The 24660-nt window shown below is 36.6% G+C and overlaps 1 protein-coding gene across 6 annotated transcripts in view; it reads right to left on the bottom strand.

The window, feature by feature from the left end:
• The window catches only part of Diaph2 (diaphanous related formin 2), a 979330-nt gene that overhangs the window by 914215 nt on the left and 40455 nt on the right, over window positions 1-24660 (bottom strand). Inside the window, exon 1 of one of the 6 annotated variants that reach the window (XM_087196780.1) lies at window positions 16733-16965. The exons of the other annotated variants lie outside the window; for them this stretch is intronic. The gene's annotated coding sequence lies outside the window, so the exon portion shown is untranslated. Of the gene's footprint in view, window positions 1-16732; window positions 16966-24660 lie in introns of those variants that run through there. 6 annotated transcript variants of the gene reach the window in all.

The following is a 24660-nucleotide window of genomic DNA, read 5'->3' as shown; positions in this document are numbered from 1 at the left end:
ATATATGGCAATTTCCCAAAATCTATCCATTTTTTTGCACATGCATTTCTACTTCTAACACTATACTGAGACTCCTTGGAAATGGTGTATTCTAGCTAAATTAGAGTGCTTAATAAAAACTGCAACATATACGGGCATCACTACTTGAATTATTATTATACAACAAAATCAATCCCTAACAATTCAGTAATCTTGCATGATTAAGGAGATACCTCAACATGTTACATTAACATTTGATCAGTATGAAGCTCATTTTTTTTTTTTTTTTTTTGGATTTTTTGGTACCAGGGATCGAACTCAGGATCTTGCGCTTGCAAGGCAGGCACGGTGCCACTGAGCTAAACTCCTGGCCCTGAAGCTCAGTTCTTACTCTATATTGCTAGTGTGACACTTAATGATGGGGGTATGTTCTAAAAACTGTATATTAAGTGAGCCATCATTGAGTAAACACCTTATAGTGTATTTAAACTAAGAGGGCTACGATGTCACTAGGTGATATGTTACAGGACCACCATCATATATGTGGTCCCATCACTGGTAGAAACTTCATTATGTGGTGCATGATTGTACACTGAAGAATCAACTAATAGATGTATGTAAAAGGAAACAGATTTGATTAACTGTCTATTAGGAATTGGATTTAACCTTTCTTCCACATTTCATACATTTATTTCTTACAAAAGAAGCTGAATAATGCGTATTAACTTGGTTGTGAATGTTCAAATTCTTTTTTACTAGGAAAAAATACAGTCATCTTCCTGGTGATGATTCCATTACAGTTTTAAGTAAGTGAGAATTGATGGGTCTCAGGATCTCAGAAAACTGTTTTCTAATATCACCAACCCTGTGCTGTTAAAAATCATCCTTCCTTAGATCAGCTAAGGCAAATATACTAGTATACCTATAGCTCTTTTTCTACTTTGAATCTTTTGATTTCCTCAGAAATCTAAACTTCTAATCTCTGTATTATATTTCATCACAAACTCCAATCAATCTTTATTGCTATGGAAAAAGGAAAGAGAAGGATTTATTTATACCAGAACTAAAGCCATTTCAAGAAAGATGATTTCACCCTAGAACTCTCTATACTAGCTATTTTCTGTTTAGCTTTTCTCCTGGTTACATAAAACTTCAATCCATTATGACAAGCTTCATGATTTCTTATAATGCAAAATCAGACAAAGAAATGCCAAAGTACCAAGAGTGCCTGAATGAACCTCGGTACCATCTGGGTATATTCCTGTCCACCTGAGTTTTTGAGACAGATGATAGAGTTCTTCAAGAAACTCCTGCTTTTCATTTTGTTTGCATCTTTTAGGGTTATAAACTCAAAGGCTGGAAACACATCTGTACTATATCTCCAAAGCAAGGACATAAATTAAAGGAAAATACAATTTGCTGTAGTCAAAATCTCTACATTAATATACAAGTCAGAAATCCTTCAAATCTATAAATCAACTGAACACATTGACAGTTTAATCATAGATGACTGTTTAAATGGGAAAAAAACTTGCTACTGATATGTCCATCTGGTTTTTTGGAAGGAGATTTGAATCTTCTATTCTGTCCCCACTACTCTTTTTGGAATTAACATAATGTGGCCAAAGTTCTCATTTAACAAATAAGAGGATAACATTTATGTTAATGGTACCACCTGCACTCCATTTGTTACAGGTAAGACTTCCATGTCACCTTTGTCTTCTTCTTTATTCCCAAGAGTCAAACAATTAGCTTTCCAGTCCCATGATAATCTTGCTGCAATCCAGGGACCTGGTTTAAGCCTCCATCATCTCTCTTTGTGGGGGGGGGGGGGCTTTTTTGAGAAAGGGTCTTGCTCTGCCGTTCAGGCTGACCTTGACTACATGCCTCAGCCTCCCAAGTGCTGGGTTTACAGACTTGTGCCATCATGCCCGGCTAAGCCCAAATCATCTCTTATCAGATTTCTGTACTAACCTCCTAACCTATCTCCCTGCCTCCATCTTTGCTCTCCTACAGCTTATTTTTGAACATACCAAAGTGATACTGTGAAAACCAGTCAGATTATGTAAATCCTCAGTTCAAAACTTCTCAATGACTATTTTCTCTCCCACTCAAAATCAGTCATTATTACCATGGCCTATAAGCCCCTATGGATTTGCACACTCCCATATCTTTCTGACTTCATCTTCCTACTGCTCTCCATTCATCCAGTTCCAGCCCCGGTGACCACCTCACTACATCCCAATAAGGCAATAAGCCACAAGCATTGGCTCTTCCCTCTGCCAGGAATTGCCTTTTCCATTATCCATACATCTTACTCCCCTTATACTCTTTGCAGGGTTTTGTGAGTCCTATTCTGTCCATCATATTTTAAATGGAAACATTGGCCTCCTCTACACATTCCCGGCACTCCTGACTTGCTTTAACATGCTCTGCTTTTCCTTTCTTTCCAATAGGACTTAACACATTGAACAAAATAACTTTTCCTTTTTTGGTCTGTTTTTTCTACTAAAAAATATGAGCTTCACAAGACAGAGATTTTTGTCATTTTGGCATTGTAACATATCCCCAATGTCTAGAGCTGTGATTGGCAAATTGGAGCTTAAGAAATATTATGAATGATACTCATACTCCCATGCATATTCAATGATGACCAATAAAAACTAATATCCTTAATAAGGCACTCAAAGCTCTGTATGATTTGGCCCTAGGCTACCTTATACTTCTCTTCCCTTATGAGCCCTGTGCTCATAAAACAAAAATGGAAATCCTTTTCCTAGTGTATGCCCCTTGATGTCCTCTTCGTGTCTCTAATGTTCCCTCATTTTGCTACATATGTTTCTAGTTCTAGAGTTTAATCTGAATGTTCCCTTTTTTTTTTTTGTCTCGGTACCAGGAATTAAACTCAGGACCTTGCACTTGCCAGGCAGCCACTGAGCCACTGAGCTATATTCTCAGCCCCAAGTTTCCTATGGATGTAAAGTTTAGTGATAAATCAAATGTAGACCCCAAATCAAAAAGTACTAGAAGAGGACAGTGCTTTGTTTTATTCCTAAAGAATTTTTTTTCAACAGATATTTGCAGGAATGATAGAATATGCCAAGTCACATAGGAAATTATATTCATTTTAAAAATTATTCTGATTACATGTGATAAAGAACCATTAAAAAAACACTGGTCTGGAGTTCTTGATTCATACTTCAGTTCATTCAATAAACAGTATATATCCTGTTTAACTGTTGCATATTTATCCTAATATGAATATTTTCTCAAACCTTTTTCCCATATAAAAATCTGGTTTCATAAAGGGTCATATTTTGCAAATATAATAATATTATTTAGAGTTCTTCTTTATAGCTGTTTGGGAAAGAGACAAATGTGGAGTATTGAAAAAGAAAATCCTTGGGCCAGGGATTTAGCTCAGTGGTGCCTCGCAAGCGCAAGGTCCTGAGTTAGATCCCTGGTACCAAAAAAAAAAAAAAAAGAAAGAAAAAGAAAATCCTTAAGCAGATATGAAGAGACTATTCACAAGTGATAATTCTGGGCCTATGCAGATTAAAGATGCATTGAAAAAACTGTATATGTTGCAATTAAATGATGTGCACTAGAAAAGAAATAATGTCTGTCACATAACTGGTTTGAAGTCTTAATTGAAAAAAGAGATTTGAGGGGCCAGGGATTTAGCTCAGGGGCACCGCACTTGCCTCACAATTGCAAGGACCTGAGTTCAATTCCTAATGCCAAATAAATATGTAAAATGTTACTTTAAAAAAAGAGAGAGGGCCGGGAATTTAGCTCAGTGGTTCCGGCACCTGCCTCACAAGCGGAAGGTCCCGAGTTCGATCCCCAGTAGCAAAAAAAGAAAGATTTGAGGGGCTGGGCAGGGATTTGGCTCAGTGGTTTTGCCGCCTGCTGCACAAGCACAAGGACCCAAGTTCGATGCCAGGTACAAAAAAAAAAAAAAAAAAAGATTTGAAAAGACCCCATCACAGCAAAAAAATACATAGAAGTTCAAAGAATCATAAGAAGTTGTTTTTTGACAAATTAAATCAATCCTTTTTATGTGAACTCTTTAAAACACATTTGAGGGTCTGGGGATTTAGTTCAGTGGTTCCACCGCCTGCCTCGTAAGCCCAAGGTCCCGAGTTCAATCCTCAGTACCAAAAAAATAAACAAATAAAATATATTTGAAAATGGTTGCATTAAAATACATTTTCAGGACTGGGGATATAGCGCAGTGGTAGAGCACTCACCTAGTACACATGAGGGCTTGAGTTTGATCCCCAGCACCACAAAATAAATAAAATACATTTGCATTTATAGTAATGTTCTTCAGGGATAAGCTCTCAAATTTCATATGAATGGAATTTATGTAGGTATATGCATCTCTTCCTCATACCACACAGAAGTAAACATAGATTTTATTCCTGTGTACAAACTATACAGCTTAAGGAGTTTCTTAAAAAAAAGATTTATGGAGTTTAAAAACAAAAATTAAAATGACCCAATAACTTTATTAGAATCAATTCCTTGAATTAAAAGCACTGATTAAAGTCATTTAACTTTTTATTATGCAAATCTAAGGATAATGGTCATTACAATGAGGGCAATAGCACCAAGTAGAGTGACCATATATTTTCATTAAAATCAACTCTGGAAAAGCAATCAGATTGTGTAGTATTCAAGCAACCAGAGTTTATTAAAATTCATTTATGATCAGCTATATTAAATATAACTTATTATATTATATGAATATTGTATAATTATAAAAGTATCACTCTAAAGTCTTAACCCCATAAGAATAAGAAAAATGGCTGACATAAACTAATGCTAAAGTTCTGATTTCAATGCAAGAGATCATTATTTCAAGAAAATTAAGTTTTAATTTTCTCAATCAGGCAGAAATTAACAAAAACAGCAAGATGGAAAGATTCAACTCTCTTACAGCTAATGTTACATAGTAATACACTGTTTAATAACACTGTGTAATTACTGTAATACCACAGAAACTGGATAACTAAATTGCCTATACTGTAATTCAAAGGCCTCATACTAACTCAAAAACTTAGTCACACTAGTTGATAAATTTTATTCTCTTTTAAGGAAAATCAATAATTGGTCATTACAACAAAGAGGAAGTAACAATTACTGACCCAGCTTTAAGTTTCTTGCTTTCCAAGAAAGGTAAGAGAAATGGGACACAGTGAAAACCAATTAACTCAATTGAACAAATATTTGAGCACCTACCATGCACCTGTTCAACACTGGGCACTAGGAATACAAGATAAACAAAATAAATGTGTTTTCTTCCTTTGTGGAGGTTGAAGTTTAGTTGAAGATCAGAGAAAAGAAAGAACAATCACAATAAAAAGATGCTGGGACATTTGACAAGGCAGTACTCTACTTCATCCTTCACATACTTTCCAAGTTAGAAAGATCTTGAAGAAACTGATCAATACCAGTCAGTGATCCAGATTTTGATTTCTCTGGAGGACATACCTGCCCAATACCTACTCAGATCAGTGGCAGTCACAGATGGCAGTAGATACTATTCAAAAGCTTACCTTCCAACTTTTCAGATTCTGTACTCTGAACTTTAAAAAGCAGTAAGACCAATGAAGGTAATTCAATGCTATTCAAGCACCTTGTAACTGAGCTGAATACCCTTGTAAAAGCATTCAAATGCTTTGTTATAAAGAGATTTTTGTGTTAGTTGAGTACCTCTTGGAGTTGTGTTCATTTCACCAAGAAAACCACCTATGAGTATAATCGATTTTTTTGAAGTGAGCTGACTGTAGAGGTTTGCTTCTAAGAATGACGAAGAAAACTAATTTTGGCTTTCATAATCATTGAAATGTTTACTGTCTATATTTAAAATTATCCCAAAACATTCTTTCATCTCCTAACAGTAAGGGTAATTGTCAGATATCCACATATCTATCATCTTAGGCACTGATGTTCTCTACCACCATTAGCACTTAAAAAATGATAGATCATTGGGCCGGGGATTTAGCTCAGTGGTTTCACCACCTGTTGCACAAGCTCAAGGACCCGAGTTCGATCCCCAGTACCAAAAAAAAAAAAAATGATAGGTCAATTGGCAGTGTGCTAGGCACTGGGGTTTTAAAAAGACATGGCCCTGCCCTCAAAGCTCAAAAGACTACTGCATTTCCCCCAAAATGAGAAATAACTGGAAGATAAGCCCTAGGTGGATGACTTTTTGGGATGTTCATAATATAAGCCTTACCCCCAAAATAAGCCCCAGTTAAGATGGTCAGCCAGACTAATTCATTGAATATGTCCATTGTAACACATGACAGATGTACTTGAATTATAAAATAACAAGATATAATGAGATATAAATAATATTAGATGTCAATACTTAAAATAAATGATAATATAGATTATAATTAAGTATTTGTAAATACCCAAATGGGTGCCTTTGGACGAGAGGTCAACATCTAACTGAACAGGTGAACTCAAGACTTATTGCCAAATGACCAATCAGAGTACAGACACAACACATCAATACTTTGCACACTTGATGAACAGATGTAGTTGTGTCTAATATGAATCTTCATAATTCAATACATCGTATGTTATAACAGATGTGCTTAACACACTCGTGTGAAATAAACGGTTTCTGAATTTTGGTGCCTGCAATTTTCTGTTGCTTTTGTGTGGACCATCATTCTTTCATCATTTTTGTTGCCACCCCTATCTCATGAGTCTTCAATTAACACTTGATTTAAGGGAAACTTTGTGAAGCCTAGCCAATAAGAGGTTGTGAGTTGGGTGAAGAATTCATGGGTTAAAATCACTGACCACTGTGTTGCCAATGCACTACGTACAAGCTACCTGGACAAGTACTCACTTAAGGAGAGCTCTACAGCTGAACATAATAGATTGGGGCCAATGGTTCTAAAGGAAATGGAGTCGCAAAAAAAAAAAAAGGAAATGGAGTTGCAAGAAATTCAGGCCAGAATTCATGGTTTGGACAGTTATGATGTTCCAGAAGAAGGTGATATGACTGTATTTGAATAACTAGATTTTTATACATGACTATAGACTTTTGTACATAAAGAAATGAATATAGAGTGCTGTACATGAAAAAATAAGACATCCTCTGAAAATAAGCCCTGTTGTGTCTTTTGGAGCAAAAGTTAATATAAGTCCAGGGAAATGTGGTAATAGTTGAGAACATGAATCTAAGACATTATTCTCTAATTCTCCTCCATATTTTGCTAATGTTAACATCTCAAATTGTCCATTTCATCATTTTAATAAAATACTTTTATATTTTTGTAACTATAAGCACATTATCTCAGAAATACTGTCAAATCAAAAGCCTTAAGTTTTAACCCATAAGAGTCCTTTACAAATCAAAATTCTATGCATCATTTTTATGACAAGAAAAAATTCCTTTTGGGATTTTCTTTACAAGATGCTCTTTAATTTATAAAGAACAAAATGTTTATATAAAGGAGGTGAACCTGTGACATTATTGTAGACAGCTAAACTAGTTAGAAAATGCAAGACCAGCCTCTCAGCACAGAAGCTAACTGTGGCCCAAGGCTTATTCACTACAGGCCAGGCTTTAAGAAAAAGAACAACTACACCCAGGATCTTCCCCTGCCCTTGAACAGCAGTGATTGATATTCTAAACAGGCATCAATCACCTTGGATGGGGACCAAATCCTCCCTAGCCTATTCCTTCCAGGAAATTCTTGTTCCTTCCCTGTACTATTGCTACCTGGCTAGCTTCCCCATTTGATCCTCATTTAATGAATATTAATTAAGTGACTATATGTTGTAATCTTATTGGTTGATCATAGTTTTGTCCCACCTCATGATTTCCCACTGTATCAATATTACCTAAGTGACTATATTTGTAATCTTATTAGTTTACTGTAGTTTCCTCCCAACTTGTACCCACCTCACCTCGTGGCTTTGCTCAATAAAACACCTTTGAGAAGCAGTGGGGGCAGGCAACCCACTTTCAGGTCCCCCTTCCATCTTAGAGAAAAGCTATCTTTTTCCCAATAAATTCTTTCTACTCAACCTCTAGAATTCATTCTTCGATTTTTGAGAACACAAACTCTGCATGTCTGGACATCCAGCAAATTGAAAGCTGTATTTCCCTTACATTATTTGGGTTATTTTGAGGTCCTATATGATCCATAGATCATACACCCTATATCAACACCACCATAGGGGTCCAGTTTTCTTTATGAGGCAAAAGACTGTTACCAACTGGTGTAATACCCAATCTTGATTCCTCTTTTGCTCCCAATCCCCTCCCTGCTCTTAAACCCCCTCCCTTCCGTATTTACAAAAGTTTTCTTTCCATTTTTTTCCTTCTTTTCTCATTTTTCTTTTCCCTTCCTTCTCTTCCTCCTGCCCCATTCCCAGTTCCATTTCCCTTTTGAGCAATTTTTTTCAGCCTTTTCTTTCCTTTTTTTGATAAGGTTGGCTAAAAGTTTATCAATTTTATTTAATCTTTCAAAGAATCAACTCTTCAATCCATAGAATATTTGTATTGTTATCCTAGTCTCAACTGCATTAATTTCTCCTCTGATCTTTACAATTTACTCCCTCAGGCAAGCTTTGGGCTTGCTTTGTTCTTTCTCTAAAACTTTGAGGTTCAACATTAGGTTACTTGAGCTCATTCTGTTTTCCTGATATGAGAGTTCCCTGCTATGAATTACCCTCTTAGGAGTGCTTTCACTACATCCCATAAGTTGTGGTATGTTGTGTTGGCACTATCAATTAATTGTACTGTTTAATTTCTTCTTTAATTTCATTTGTGACCCATTGGTTCTTCCTGAGGGTGTTAATTTCCATGTGTTTACGGAGGTTTTATCGTTTCTTTTGCTGTTGAATCCCATTTTAATTGCACTATGGTCCAAAAATATTCATGGGATAATTTCAATTCCTTTCTATTCACCTAAGCATGTTCTATGGGCTACTGTGTGGTCTATTTTGGAGAGCCCATGTGCAGCTGAGAATCATGTGTATTCTGATGTTTTGGGGTGGAACACCTTGTAGATATCTCCTAAGTAAATTTGTTCACAAGTTTGGTTCAGTTCTGATATTTCTTTGTTGGTTTTTTTGTCTAGATGATGTATTTGTGACAGTGGAGTATTAAGGTCCCCGATTACAACTGTATTAGAGCTTATTAGATTTCTCATGTCCATTAATATTTGTTTTACATAGTTGGATGCACTGATATTTCGTGCATATTTACATTTGTTATCTCTTTTTCTTGGAGTTTTCCCTTAACAAGTATATAGTGACCTTTTTTGAATCTTTTGTTAAGTCCTGTTTTAAAGTTCTCATTTCATGCAAATACAATAGCTACCCCTGATTTTTTCTAGGTTCCTGTCATATGGAATACTGTTTTCCGTCCTCTTTCAGTCTATGAATTTCTTAAATTAAATGGGTTTTTTGTATGCAGCGTATTGTTGGATCTTTCTTGATCCACTGTGCCAGTCTGTTTCTTTTGATTCATGAAATGAGACCATTTACATTGATGGTTATAACTGATATGCATTGGCTTATCCCTGTCATATTTTTTTCCTGCTGTCAGTTCCTTGTCTTTCCCCTCTATTTAACTGCTTGTCTTGCCTGGTGGCTTCCTCCTACTGGTGTTCTTGGAATTGTGGCTTTCATTATCTCTTTCTAAAATGTCCTTCAGAACATTTTTTAGAGCTGATTGTTGGTTGTGAATTTCTTCAGTTGTTCTTTGTCATGGAAGTATTATTTCTCACCTGATTTCCAAAGATAGTCTTTGCTGAATACATCAATGTGGATTGGAGGTTTTTTCTTTTAGGGCTTGAAATACTTCATTCCAAGCTCTCCTTGACTTTAAGGGTGTGTGTTGAGATGTCTGCTGTGATTCTGATGGGCTTTCCTTTATAGATGATTTGTTTCTTTTTTCTAACAGCTTATAATATTCTATTCCTGTGCTGGATTTCTGGGATCTTGATTATGATATGCCTTCGTGTAGATTTATTTTGGTCATGAGTATTTAGAATTCTGTATGCTTCATTTATTTGTCTGTCAAATTCTTTTTTTGTGTTTGGGAAGTTTTCATTTGTGAACAGGTTTTTTATGGCATTTTTACTGTCTCCTGCTCTTTCTTTGACTCTGATCCATCTTATATTGTTTTATTTGTATCATATTGCAACTGTTAGATTGAATTTTTTATGGCTTTCAGTTTTTAAGATATCCTTCTTTTCATAGTTGGTAACAGCAATTGTATCTTCCAGATCTGAAATTCTGTCCTCACCTTGGTCTAAACAATTGTGCATATTTTCAGTGGAGTTTTTAATCTCCTGGATATCGTTTTGAATCTGTTTCACGAATTCCATTTATTTCCTTTGTTGGGTATTCATGGTTTCCATCATTTTCCTAAGCTTTTCTATTTTTTTAATCTGTCTTACTCTAGATTCACTGAGCATGTTCTTCATTTTGATTGTCTTTTCTTTTTTTACCTGAAAGATTTTCTCTATAGTCTCTTCTATCTATTTATTTACCTCTGCTATCATTTCAGATTGTTCAGGTAAGTGGCTTCCAATATCCTCTGTCCCATTGTCCCCTAGACTTGTACTGAGTGAGCTGCACATCTAGCATTGCATTTTGCTTCTATGCCTTGTCATTTTCTATTTTTTAATTTTATTTTGTTTTCTGAGTTGTTGCTTATAGATTTCTTATGGTAGAAAGCTTTATCATTAATATTGAGGCTTCTCCAAGAAATGCCTATTCCCCAAAAATGTCTTCTAGATGTAGGTGGTTCTTGGTCTTTGTGTCTATCCCAAGATCCTACCTTCCCAATCTATTGAGGATGAGAGATTGCTATCTATTTAGCTCAGCACCCAGTCCTTTGGTATTAAGACTATGGTGATGGTTGCGACCCCAGACAATCACAGTGTTGTCATACAAGGGAGAACAACTAATTACAACAGGTATGATATCCTGGTTAAAGTGGTACAATTAGCAGTATCAATAGCATCTAACAGCCTAGCAATCAACAAACTGTGTTCCCTATCAGTTTGGTACCTTTAACCATTTAAGCTCTACCATTGTATAACAAAATCCAACATAAACCAGGAACTTTTATGCAATACTTTTCCCTTTAGTAGAGTGATTTTTTATCCTGTGGGAGAGAAGTTTAAGGGAATGGGTGCAAAACAGAGAGACAAGTGAGAAATATAGTAAAAGCAAGGCTGGAGGGCAAAGGATGACCACTGAAGCTTTGAGAACCTAGAGAAGACAGGAGAGAAAGCATGAAGGAGGAAGCAAAAGAATACTGATGCAAACCAGAAAAATAAGAGACACTGTTCACTCACATGAAAGTACCATAAAATCAAGAAAGATAGTTGAGGAAAGAGAAAGATGAATAGTACAGAACAAGAATAAATGTATAAAAACTAAATGACCAAAAAAAAAAAAAAAAAAAAAAACTCAAAACCCAACCAGATGGAAAAAAGAAAACAATCTAGCAAACAAGGAAAAAGAAAGATAATAAAAATACTAAAATTCCTCGTGTCCACAGTTCTGTTAGCATACTAGACAGAGCCCATAAATGTGCTGTGCTGCCCCGCCAGGTCTGCAGTAAGATCAGTGCTGGACACAGGGCTATTTCTGACTTGCAGGGGTGAGAGTTGGGGCCCTTCCCCAGCGAGTAGCCTTCCGGATATCTCTTGCCCATGTCTCCCCACCGTGACTGTCTCTACACAGTTCTCAGCTGCTATGGCGCCCTCTGCTGGAGCCAGCCCAAGGCTAGTTCTGGGTCTGTCTGCATATGGTTCCTTCCAGACTTTGCATGGGATCCTCTGGTCCACACCTTTGATTATTCTCACTTCGGAGGGAGGGGGTCCCACCACTGGCTAGGGTCGTTACTTTGGTTACCTTGTGTTCACGGTTACAGTGCAGGTGGGGTGTGTTCCCTTCCTGCCACAGGCCAAGGCCACTTGCTGGCCCAAGTCCCCAGTGGCAGAATAGTGGGGATACCTCCAGTCCTTTGTAGCCAGGGCCAGTCTTAGCAGGCCTGGGTATTCCTGGGAACAGAGTTTGCCTGATCCCAGTCCCTACTTCTCATCATAAATTCCCTCAATATGCTGACCAACTGCCAGCCGTCTACCGTGACTGGATGGCCCTTCTCTTCTGTCAGGGCAGCAAAGCGACCCTGGAACTGTTCTGCTGTTCTGCTGTCAGAGTTCAAGCCCGAGGCTCTCTGAAAGAAATGGCAGTCTCGCCCACCAGCTGCACATCTGTGCCAGCTGTTCCATCTCATTCACCAACTATTGTCCCTGAGGAGGCCCTTGGGAATATTGTCCCATGCTCTCACTGCTGCCTTGGACTGTGCAAGACTCTCTCAATCCAGGTCCAGTCTCTGTTTCTCACTGAGCAGCAAAGTTGTTTTTATGTTTTGTTTTTGGTTTTATTTTTGGTACTGAGGATCGAAGCAGCAAAGTTGTTTTTGCTGCCTTCCCACTGGGGCAGTCGATCTACCGAATCGTGTGTTGTCCAATCTGTCTGTAGCAATGGATCTTATTTTCTTCTCCTCTGTCAGTTCCCTTGTGGTTCTGGTCTCCAGGCTGTTGATTTCCAGACTCTTAGAGAAGCCGTGCCTCTGGCACACACCGCTCTGCCATTTTTCTCCCCTAATATGCCCAATCATATATAAACATAAAATGTTTTGCCATAAACTTCAACTATGATAATGGGAATCCATCAGTGTCTTCTGCTTAGCAACCATGATCAGTCCAAGGGACAATCAGGAAATGTATGTTTTCTGCTTAGGTCTTTAAAAAATTTCACACTAATGAATTGGAGGAAGTATCTTAGTACCTGAATTAGGCAAAAACAATTCACCAATAATTCAGCTTTTTAAGAGTAGGAGCTTCTTTTGCAGTTAAGAAATAATGTTCATTTGCTTAAATCATTTTAAGTGGGAAAAAATGGACATGAAATTTCTTTTTCTTAGCCTAAGAATAAAAACAACAGGAATGAAAAAGACTAGTTTTACACAAATACAAAAGTTTCAAAGCCCAGTAGAGTATTTGTACATAACAGATATATTTAGATAAATCAGTTTGCCAAGTGGGGCTCAATGTTTAAAAAATTAATTTTTACTTTCTTTGTGTAAAGAAAACAATTGGATCAAACAAACATTAATCAAGTACCCATTATATAGCTAACACCTTATAGCACACACAAATGTATGATATGATTATTTCCCTGAGGCATTTGCAATCTAACCAGGGAATGAAAACTAACCACAGAAGAACAGATAATTAAATGCTGAACTATGAGGTTCTGAGCCTCTCCTCCATTGGTCCTATCACATAGTCCTGTCTTATTATCCTCACAGCATATACCACTATCTGAAATGACCTTGCTCTCTCTGCACTTGTTTGTGTTCTAGTTTCTAGAAAACAAGTTCCCTAACAGCAGATACCTTAATGGTCTTATTCACATTCTGATCTCTGACACTTTAGAACAATGGCTGGCACATACCTGCTCAAATAACTGGTAATTAAATTCACTGAAGTACAATAAGAATTCAAAGAAGAAACAGATAAATCTACCTTCACTGAGAAACTATGTAAGAATTGTGCCTTAATTTGATAGCCAGAAAGAGGAAAGGCCAGAGAAGTCAGACAAAAGGAGCAGCATTAACATTTTATTTCAAAGAAGTTGACAGATGCTAGTCCATAATCTTTTACCTGAAACTCTTGATGCCTGATGTGTTTTAGAATTCAGAATGTATCATATCTTAGAAAGATGGATAATAGGAACAGGAAGATAGATCTTTTACAAAGAATAGGAGGCCAAAAGATGGAGGGAGGGGAGGGATAAGAAGGACAGGGGAAGCAAAAAGAATTAAGCTGTTTTATGTATATGTCCCCACTACACATGAGTGTAATCATTATGTACTGCAAACATGAGCTAATAAAAATTGTAAAAGAAGAAAAGAATATGGTGTGTATACTGTATATTATAAAATATATCTAGCAAGATCTGGGGTAGCATATTGACTCAAATGTATTCAAAATTAGCAGTGAAACATGAATGTTCCACAAGTCAGGAGCCTCAAGTAGGTCAGGGTTTATGGCCAAATTATAAAAGTATGTTTTCAAAACTTTTAGATTTTAGAATTTCAGGAAAGGGTTGTGGACTTGTAATATTCAGGACTGATTGGAGAAACAATCAAAGACCTAAGAGAAGGATTGCAGAGATCAACAAGTTTGGTCTATTCTACTTAAATGACATCTACCATTCACTGAATATGTATTTATTATGTGCCAGGCACTATGCTAAGAGCTTTACACATACTGCCTCATTTAAATACTCACAGTAATCCTAGGTACAGGAATATACTGTCCTATTTTTTACATCAGAAAAATCAAGGTTTATAGTTACTAAGTCATTAGCCTAAAGTCAAGAAGATAAAAAATTACAAATTAGTTTTAGTATTTAGTATACAAATTATTAGTATTAATACACAAATTAGTATTAGGAATTAATATTTAGATCTGATTACACCATAAGCTTTAAAAACTCTACCTACATTCTTGAAATCTATGTGCAAGAGTCTTCACTAGTATAATAATGCTGGTCACAGCTCAAGCTTTTTCTTGATCTTGGCCTTTCAATTTGCTCTTTCCTCTGCTTAGAGAGCTACCCCTACCCAATTCCACCCTTCTCTCTTCTTCATCTGGCCATTTCCTATTCATTCTGTATGTTCTGAGCTAAGGTTACAGTTGTTTTTTTATGGTCTCCCAATGACTCCTGAATTTCCTCTTTTGCAACACCTTCTAATTATTATATTTTAAATTCAGTGTACTATAGTAAGGACTAGGTCCCTTCTGGTCCCCAGTTAGTCCTCTGATGTTTGTACTGTTTCTAGCTAATTGTAAATAGTCAAATCTGTGATGATTGATGGAACTGGGGCTAAGGAAGAAGGGGAAAGAGGAGGAAAAGGGAGAGGGAAGGGAGGGGAAGGGGAGATAAGGGGGGGGAGAGAAGAGGGGAGAGAGGGGGAGGGTGGGAGAATGGAGAGGGCAGAAGAGGGGAGGGGGCAGAGAGATCTAGTTTTGAGATAAGAGCTCAGACTAGGTTGGCAGCAACAAGAACAGACAGTATATGTAATTTTGTTTAAAATTACACTTGTTATTGAAGCAATGTACACAGACATATGATTGGTGTTTGTCTTAAATAGAGTAATTTAAATATCTGTTTTTGTGATTACTATCTCTACAATACACAAATAACCACTAAATGGCTATGATTATCACTCTGTAGATACACCTCACAGTGACTTGCCATGTATCTACTTCAAGTAGCTTTTATAAATAACCATCATGTAGTTTTCTGATGTAGCTCCAAAATTAATCTGACAAAACAAAATGATTCACTCCTTTAAAAATTCAACAGTATATAGGACCAGAGATTTAGCTCAGTGGTTCCGCCACCTGCCTCACAAGCACAAGGTCTTGAGTTCGATCCCTGGTACCAAAAAAAAAAAAACCTCAACAGTATAAACCACTAAAAACTAAAAATTTTACCTGAGTTGTGAATAAGATATTATTAAAACATACTTTTTCTAGGAAAAAATACATAAAAGTCAACCAATAATTTGGCTATCATTACTTCTGACTGATGTACCTGAACTTATAAACAATCCCCAATTTAGAAAGGAGTCATGTCTAAAATTTGTTCATTTATATAGCGGTTTAGCTCTTCAAACACAAATATCCAGAAATGTAATTTCTAAAAAACTGGTTTCCAAACTCAAAGACAATCCTCTCTCCATGAAAAGCAAAAACAGCTTATTTTGACTCAAAAGGAAGAATATTTAAAATAACAAATGTTTAAACAAATTTGTAACAAATGTTTGAAACTTAAAAACTTATGCAAAACATGATTATACAAGAGATAAAATGATTTTAATTTTCAGAAAATTTATAATGGAGTTTTTAAAAAATTTAGAATTAAAAATTATTAAGTTTCATAAACACTGTTTTTCCAAAAATGGGTTTCAGATTCTATGCTAAACAGAGACGACTTCATTAAAAGATTTTGTCCCAAACTATTCCTTAAATAGCTTGTTTTTTTTTCACTTAGTCTTGATTAGAAGATTCCTTCCCAAGATAGAGACAGAAATTCTATCAAATAGAAAACACATTGCAGAAATAATGTCATTTATTCCACTGTGTTTTACAAGTGCTATCATAGGAATTAAAAGGTAGTTTTAACTTTTTTTGGCATTTTTATTATTTTAGACAAAATTGTGAGACCTGAGTAACTCCATTTTAAAATTTGGCCCCATCTTAGAGTAAGGTGGCCTGGACATAAATTCTAGTTCCAAGAAAAACCACAAGATGTACTTTGGCCACCTGCCTGTGATAATGTTCAGCAGTCCCCTAGCAACTAGCCTAGCAACAGCTAATCAGTAGCTGCCTCAATGTCCCAGATGCTCTTCTCGATGGCCTGCAACAGCTAACCAGTAGTTACTCCAATACCCCAACATCCCAGATGTTCTTTTCGATGACTTGAGCAGCCGTTTGCAGTTCAGCGCGCAAGGCCCAACCAATTAGGTTTAAACTTTCAAAACTTGCTAAATGCTAGCCAATCGTGTGATTTGCGTGTGATTTGAAACCCCGCGCCTTTTTGAAACCCCGCGCCTTGCTGCAACCTCTATAAAAACCCCTGGTGTTTTAGAGTTGGGGCTCTCAATCCTGACCCGCTGCGTCGGTGTCGGATGAGAGTCCCTGCTCGAGCTTGAATAAACGACCCTCGTGTGTTTGCATTGGAATCGGCTCCTTGGTGGTCTTTGGGGACCTCGCGATCTGGGCACAACAAAAATAACAACTGTATTAGTGTTTATTCACATAGACCTTAAATTTCTTCTAGTCCAATTGTTTTTCACAATACACTTTTCATGTATTTGAATAACTGAGGAGGAAGAAGAATTCCAAATAAATCAGTAACTATACTTGGTTCTTGAAGCATCATATGCAGTATATAATCACTGTGCCAGTTATAATATAAAACCCAATTGTGCTGTATATTCTTGTGCCTTAAAAATTACAGGTAACCTAAGAACATAATGACCCATACCCATAATACATGTAAAAGCAGATGATTCAAATTTTCTTTTAAAAAAATTTCTGAATCACCAAATTGTTGACCTAAAGATTCCAAAGTAGAAAACATACCTGTGCTTTTCCTTTTCACCTAGATTTTTTTAAACAGTAATATGTCCAGCCAGGAATTTAGCTCAGCGGCACCACACCTACCTTGCAAGTGCAAGGTCCTGAGTTGGTTCCCCAGTACCAAAAAAAAAACAAAACAAAACAGTAATATGTCTTATACATCAATATATAGGTTACAGTTTGCATAAACCTGGAAATGTGAAGTCGCTATCAACCTCTTCTACAGTTCTTTGACTCTGCTGATGCTAACAGTGGCTTCTAACCAGCAACATCAAGCCCTTTCATAGGTGCTCCTGAAAACCAATGACAGACAGATATTACATCCCTACATATAATACACTTCAGCTATGTTAAACTTGCCAATAACAGTATGTTTAAGGTCCTCTTTGATGAAACAAAGAAAGTCTAATTTCTGCAGGAAAAATTTGAGAAGTTCAAAACTTATTTTAATAGCATTTGTCCAAGTTTCTATTTCACTCGCTGCTGAGTAATTTGGTTTTATAACAGTTTGGACAGTTAGGGATTAGGAAGGTTGAACTTCAGTGTTACTACGCAACTGAAAGAATGATTTATAGTCAGAAGATCATTGAAATACAAATATAGACGTGCTTAAATATTTACAGAATTCTCTTCCTGTGTTGTTATAAGTTCTAGACCCACGTTAGTATGCCAGCACCAGAATGACACCCAAAATTTTTACAAAACTCCTAAATTGACTTCTCTTCAAGTACCACTGTATTTGCCATTTTATACTTATTCTATACAAAATGACTTATTTAATGGCCATAACCAATACTACAGGCATTTTCAACATACTTGGGGGCCCTTTATAGCCCTGATGTAGCATAAGAAGTTAGTTCTGTCAGTACATTTTTCTACAGATCCAAAGGTCTCAAGGATGGTTCTGAAGTAAGATTCAAAAAATATTTTTAAACCTATAATATACCCTCAGAGTTATACCCTTAGTAAGCAGTATTTCAACTGTATGTCTTCCTTTCAAACACTTTCTGTGGAAAGTATACATCTGACTTAGGCTTTAGAAAACTTGGTTTTTCTTTTCTCCAGGCAAGTCTGATTGCACTAGCAATTGCACACAAGGAGACAGAGGAGAGACAAGTGGCCACTTACTTCAGCTTAAGAATTTGGAGAATAACACAGGAAAAGAATCCTTTTAGATCAAGCTCCTTAGGGGTCTCAACAGGGGAATGGGGCAATTTATCCCTTCCATTAAAAGAAACTGTCCTATATCTAAATCCCTTCATTAATACTGCCTCTGGAGTATATAACAGTGAATTTGTTCAAAAGTTTAAGTACAAATTTGATCCACCAAGTTAAGTTCCATTGAGCTTGGAATATCTCGAATTTCACAAACTATAAATAAGCTCCTCGGGCTGGGGATTTAGCTCAGTGGTTCTGCCGCCTGCCTTGCAAGCGCAAGGACCCGAGTTCGATCCCCAGTACCAAAAATAAAAAATAAAAAAAAAAAAAAAGCTCCTGGCTGAGCTTCATGTACTTCACTTTAGGAAGGTACTAGAATGATCTCTCCTCTCTATATTAATACCACAATAGAATATGTTAAGACAGGCATTTTCTTTCATGTGAAATGCAGAAATTAGATTATATGTAGATCCAAAGCTATAGACAGTACCTAAATATGAATATGTAATTCTCATACTGAAATGGCTGAGTTTAAAACCTTAAAAAATTATGAAGCATGGTGTTACCATTAGCTGAGAATGTATAGTTTTTTCATAAGCTACAATAAGTTTTAAAGAACCTAGAAATGCCACAAAACTGATATTTTTTTTATTACTCCCAAGGTCCTAGTTCAAACCTTGATTACAATATTTATCATAGTATATAATTTCCCACTAGAGAATATAAATTCCCTGAAGTAGGGATTGGGTCTTACAAAGTTTGGGATATGTTACATAAATGCACTAAAGATGGCTTCTGTATATTGACTGGCCCTATGTTGTTTACTTCTTCATAGCAGGCTAAGACCTATTAGCTCAAAAGACCATAACAGCAAACTTCTATGCAGTCAATTGTTTTAAACACTGCCCATATAAACCAATTTTTAGCTCTAGCTAGACAGCAACAAGTTAAATAAATACAGTGGTGGAAGGGAGGAATAGATGAAGGGAAGGAAAGAGCGACGGGAAAGGAGAGGTAGAGAAGGAGAAATAGAGGGAGAGATAAAGATGGAGAAAGAAAAGGAATGAATGAATGAATAGTAATCTCTTCAATTGCCAAACTGAGGTGGTGAATACTGTACCTAGCAGGGAATAGTATTAATTTATAATTTCTATACTAAGATGGAAAAAATATGAAAAGCTAGACCTACAGAGAGACTATCACTACTCTGAATACTTACAAAGATTCACTGAGCACCTACATTTCAAGTAAGCCTCTTACTGCTTTGATTGAAAAAATGAACCCTACAAAAAATTTGTAATGTAGATATTTTATCCCCATATTTTGATTAATAAACTGAGGCACATAGAAGTTAAGCAAAACCATTTCATATAAAGGATGCCTGACCTGTATGCAACAACACCATGACAGTCAAGAATATACCTTTATAAGGTGGGATACCATCACACTGTTTCCCCAAAAATAAAAAATTAGACCTAGCCAGAAAATAATCAGCCTGGGAAACTAGAGATCAAAAATGCCAGCCCTGGGCCAGGGATCTAGGTCAGTGGTTCCGTTGCCTGCCTCGCAAGCACAAGATGCCGAGTTCAATCCCCAGTACCAAAAAGAAAAAAAGAAAAATGCCAGCCCTATTCAGTCTATCCTTGCCTTACTTGCCCTACAGAATAGCCAACAAGCTAGAGAATAGTGATGGCTGGTAAATCAAGGATAAGCTGATTGGGGCTGGAATTTTTTATCTCTAGTTTTCAAGGCTGATTATTATCTAGTTAGGTCTTCTTTTCAGGGAAAGGGGGCAGTACAGACAGAAGCACTCCATCATATTTGATAGTTCCTTTGGTTGTAAACCAATGAAAGTTTCTGACCTGAAATCTTAGATCATTTACATAGTTTACTTTCAGAATACAAACAAAAGCTCTAGAGCACAAAGGTCACATGCTTCCCAGATTACTACCAATGAACTTAAGTTGTGTAATTTAGCTTGTATATAAAAGCAGTTGATTTTTTGACACAGACCTTTTTGGGCATTCATTAGTCAGGACTTGACAACCCAACTGGCAATACAAAATAGTCAGTAAGCAACAAATGCACTCTCACGAGCATATAGAGGAATATTTTTCCATGGTATCTATATTTAAAAATATAGAAGGAAAAAAATGTAGAAGGAAAATGTCATGAAATAAATGCTAATAATCTCTAGAAGATGAATTTTTACTTTGCATTAAAAATATTTATTCTATTTAAATTACATGACAAGAAAAGTAGGTATTTCCATCATACATATTAAATCTTCAAACAAAACTTTAAAAAACCTTCCTAGTTACTTCTTTCATCTACCAAAATTTAGTTTCAGCAACATATAAAATGAGTATATTAATTTAATCCCTCAAGGACTTGACAATCACAATATAAACTTTGGAAAGAGCCAACAATAAAGAGTTCATTCTTTTTGATCTGACTCTGTCAAAGAGAAGCTTCTCTAGAGTTTCAGCAAGAAGATAGAATCACAAACTTAATAGTCTTGCTAAATGGAATCAGGAAGAGGAAAACCAATACAAAATGAGGTCACATGTATAATACTGCTACTAAAAAGTTTCCTAATTTGGACATCCATTAATATTAATTAAATAATTATAGGGTAGCTTCAGGGGAAAAAATAACGAAGTGAAAAAAATTCAGAAAGGATTACTTCAGAAATATCCATTTATAACCAAGTAGTTTACTGTAAGCCCTCCTTCATCCAAAATGTATGCTGATTTGACCATCCAGCACAAGAGTAACATTTGTTCTTACTGAACAATGACTTGGATTTTCTTCAACCATCTCTTCATCCTGCCAGCATGACCAATAAGAATGTTTTAGCTTAACTGATATATAAATTATACTAACAAAGTCATACCCAAACTATACTGTATATTGAAAGTATTATAATAAAGTTTGATATAAGTTCATATAATAATCAAGGATGAAAATATCAAACATTTTGTGACAAAGCAAAATCTGCTTACTAGGAGGATAAGCTGTAAGGTTCTTGTTAGCACTAAAATTCTTGTTCTGTGCTATACAGTGATCCCCCTCTATCTATCTAGAGTTTGGCTCTCCACAGTTTCAATTACCTATGGTCAATCCCAATCTGAAAATATTAACATCTTTCTTGAGTCTTTCAAGAGAGAGAACAGCATTAGTATAGGTAGCATATTTGGGGCTGGGAAACCACTCCCTCTCCACCCACCTGAATTTTGGCAAAATTCCAGGGCCAATACTCCTTACATTGTTCTCAGAGAAGCAGAAATAACAATAACAAAGACCTGGAGATTTCTATAGCTATACCTTTTAGAGCTCCTGGCCTGACCTTCAGTGACCTTGTCTCCACTGGAACCTGGTTAAAGGTCCATACATATGGACTACATCTCATGTATGTAATTTAATCAGAGTGGATTCTGGTACAGGTATGCATGATGAAAGCCCCAAGATGACTCAGCACCTGTCGTTCATTTCTGTCACTCTTATCCAATGAGAGGCACTCGAGGTGGGGTGCACTTCTTTTAAAATCCAAAATCCTGATTTATGTGTGTGCTTTTTTATTCTCCTGACACCAATTTTCTGTTCATGCCATCTTTTTGTTCCTGTTGGCAGGGACTTACTTGCCCCTAAGTTCATCTTCCTATTATCTTTAATAAGTATAGCTGCTTTTTCTTTTACCACTGTACACTTGCAAATCTTTGCTTGCCATACACAAGAGCCTAGAATCTATCAGATCCACCATGTGATATCAGAATGATAAAAAAGTTTTATATATATATGTCACAATGAAATCCAATATATCATTAATATATAATAATGAAAAACTGATCATAGAGATCTCATTCACATTACTTTTTGGGGGGAGGCGGGGGTACCGGGGATTGAACTCGGGTCCTTGTGCTTGTGAGGCAAGTGGCAGAACCACTGAGCTAAATCCCTGGCCCCACATTACTTTTATTATAATTTATTACAATACACTGTTATAATTGTATTTTATTATTAGCTACTGTTAATATTTTATGGCAATCAAACCTTGCCATAGGTGTCATGCCTGGCCTGAATGAGACCTTCACAAGTAAAGAGGCTGCTCTCTGTAAACAACAGGCTACTAGGACAGATTACTGTAGATAGGTAAGTTAATTAGATATCTTGTAGGTAGTTAGACAGGGCCAGCCTTAGAGGAGCCAACATGGAGGACAATTGAGTCAACATGAAGGAGAGTCTAGCCAACAGGGAGGACAATCAAGACACATTCACTGAAAGCCAGCATTGTAAAAGAAGAGAAACTACCACACCCACATAGCATGAATAGTAGTGATTGATATTCTAAATAGTTATCAGTCATCTGGTGGGGGACAAAGATCTTTCAAGATCCCTGACCCACCCCTTAACATCAAAAATCCTTGCTCATTCCTTGTGAGCTTGCTACCTCATTGGATCCCCATTTAATCAATATTACCTAAGTGACTATATCTGTGGTAATCTTATTGGTTGTTCATAATTTTGTTCACCTTATGATTTCTCAATGGATCAATATTACCTAAGCAACTGTACTTGCGATCTTACTAGTTGACTATAGTTTTGTCCCACCTTGAACCTGCCTCACCTTGTGGCTTTATCCCATAAAACACTTTTGAGAAGTTGAGGAAGTGGGCAACCCACTTTCCTGTCCCCCTTCTGTCTCTCTTAGCCAGAAGCTATCTTTCTCTCAATAAATTTTTCCTACTCTTAACCTCCTTTGTTCCTAGATTCATTCTTTGATTTTAGAGGACACGAACTTGCACTTTGGATACCTAGCAGGTTTGGGAGTTGCATCTCTTCCCCCTATATCAAGATGACCATAGAGAAAATTTAGGAGAGAGTATACAATTACCCTGGTGCCAAGAAGTCCAGTGATTGTCTGCACACCTGTGCTGCCTGTCCTTGGAACCTCAGTCGTAAACATTGCTTATGATTATAGCCCCCTTTTCAAGTCCTACATATATTTAATTTCTCTCCCAGCTAGCTGCTGATCTCTCTCTCTCTCGCTCGCTCTCTCTCTCTCTGTCAGCCCATCCACACTGATAAAATAAACTTAGCTCTTCCCAGCTAGCTGCTGAAATCTGCCCCTGATTTCAATCTCTATTCACACTTGGACAGGAATAAAGCTTCTTCTCTTACAACATCTGTCCCTGAGTGGCCTCTCACATGCCATTTATAACAATAGGTACGTCTATATAGGAAAAAACACAGTATATGAAGGCCTCAGTACTATCTGTGGCTTCAGGCATCCACTGGGGGGTCTTGGAATATATCCTCTGTGGATAAGGAGGTACTACTGTATTTCTAATAAAAATATGACAGGTACTGGAGGTAAAAACTTTGATACGTAAACTCAAAAGGATGGCCTTTTGACCAAGGCTAAACAGGATATTGTAATAAACAACAGATATTATCACATCACCAAAAGGACAATAGTTAGGAGGAAAATGTTTACAAAATGGAAGAAGCTATATCCATATAGTTTTTATGAACAAAGTAAGGTCAATAAGAAGAGTATTGCCATATAACTACTGAGCCAAATAAAAGGAGACTGTCAGATTGAGCTTAACATAATTGCTAAATAGGCGATTTCCACCTAAATAAATCCAACAAATTATACCTGGATTCTAAGTAAGAATATTGGAAGCGCTTGGTAAACTTTCAACCAAGACTGTGTGTATGTTTGAGGGCAAGGGGTATTATAGAGTAAAAACTCCCGATCATTTTAATTAGCTATATCAAACTGTTTTTTTAATGATCGACTTCTACTTCTGCCCAATTTACCATCTGTCTCCAAACAACCAAATTCAAAAATAAAATGTAAACATTTCAAACAATGATTTTCCAGACTTCCAGACTTTGAACAACAGGCAACAAAGGATAGTGACTTTTAAAGATGGTAGGCAAATGAGATAATCCCTATGATGGCTTCATGCACACTACGCTGCTGTAAGGAAGTTTCCTCAGGGCCAAGGAACTCTGGCAGAGTACTTAGGAAAGCCTACTTTGAGAAGTTAAGAATCTAAGGAGGGTAGGCTGCTCAAACTCAGAAGACAGTCCCAGAGAAGGCAGAGAAAGAGACTGATAGAGGATCCATCTTACATTTTCAGCAGTGTACCAACTGACATGTGTATGTAAGGAAACTACCTGATGATGGAGAACACTATCTGGCACACAGAACCAGGAATAAAAACTGTTCCTACCAGCCAGACCGGAAAATTCATAATTAATGAGGCATTAGGTAGAACTCTCAGAA

Source organism: Heterocephalus glaber, unplaced genomic scaffold (genome assembly GCF_053883595.1).
Source record: "Heterocephalus glaber isolate CG9 unplaced genomic scaffold, H.glaber_assembly_v1.0 deba00001613, whole genome shotgun sequence".
Taxonomy (NCBI): domain Eukaryota; kingdom Metazoa; phylum Chordata; class Mammalia; order Rodentia; family Bathyergidae; genus Heterocephalus; species Heterocephalus glaber.
This window is presented reverse-complemented; position numbering and strand designations above follow the sequence as displayed.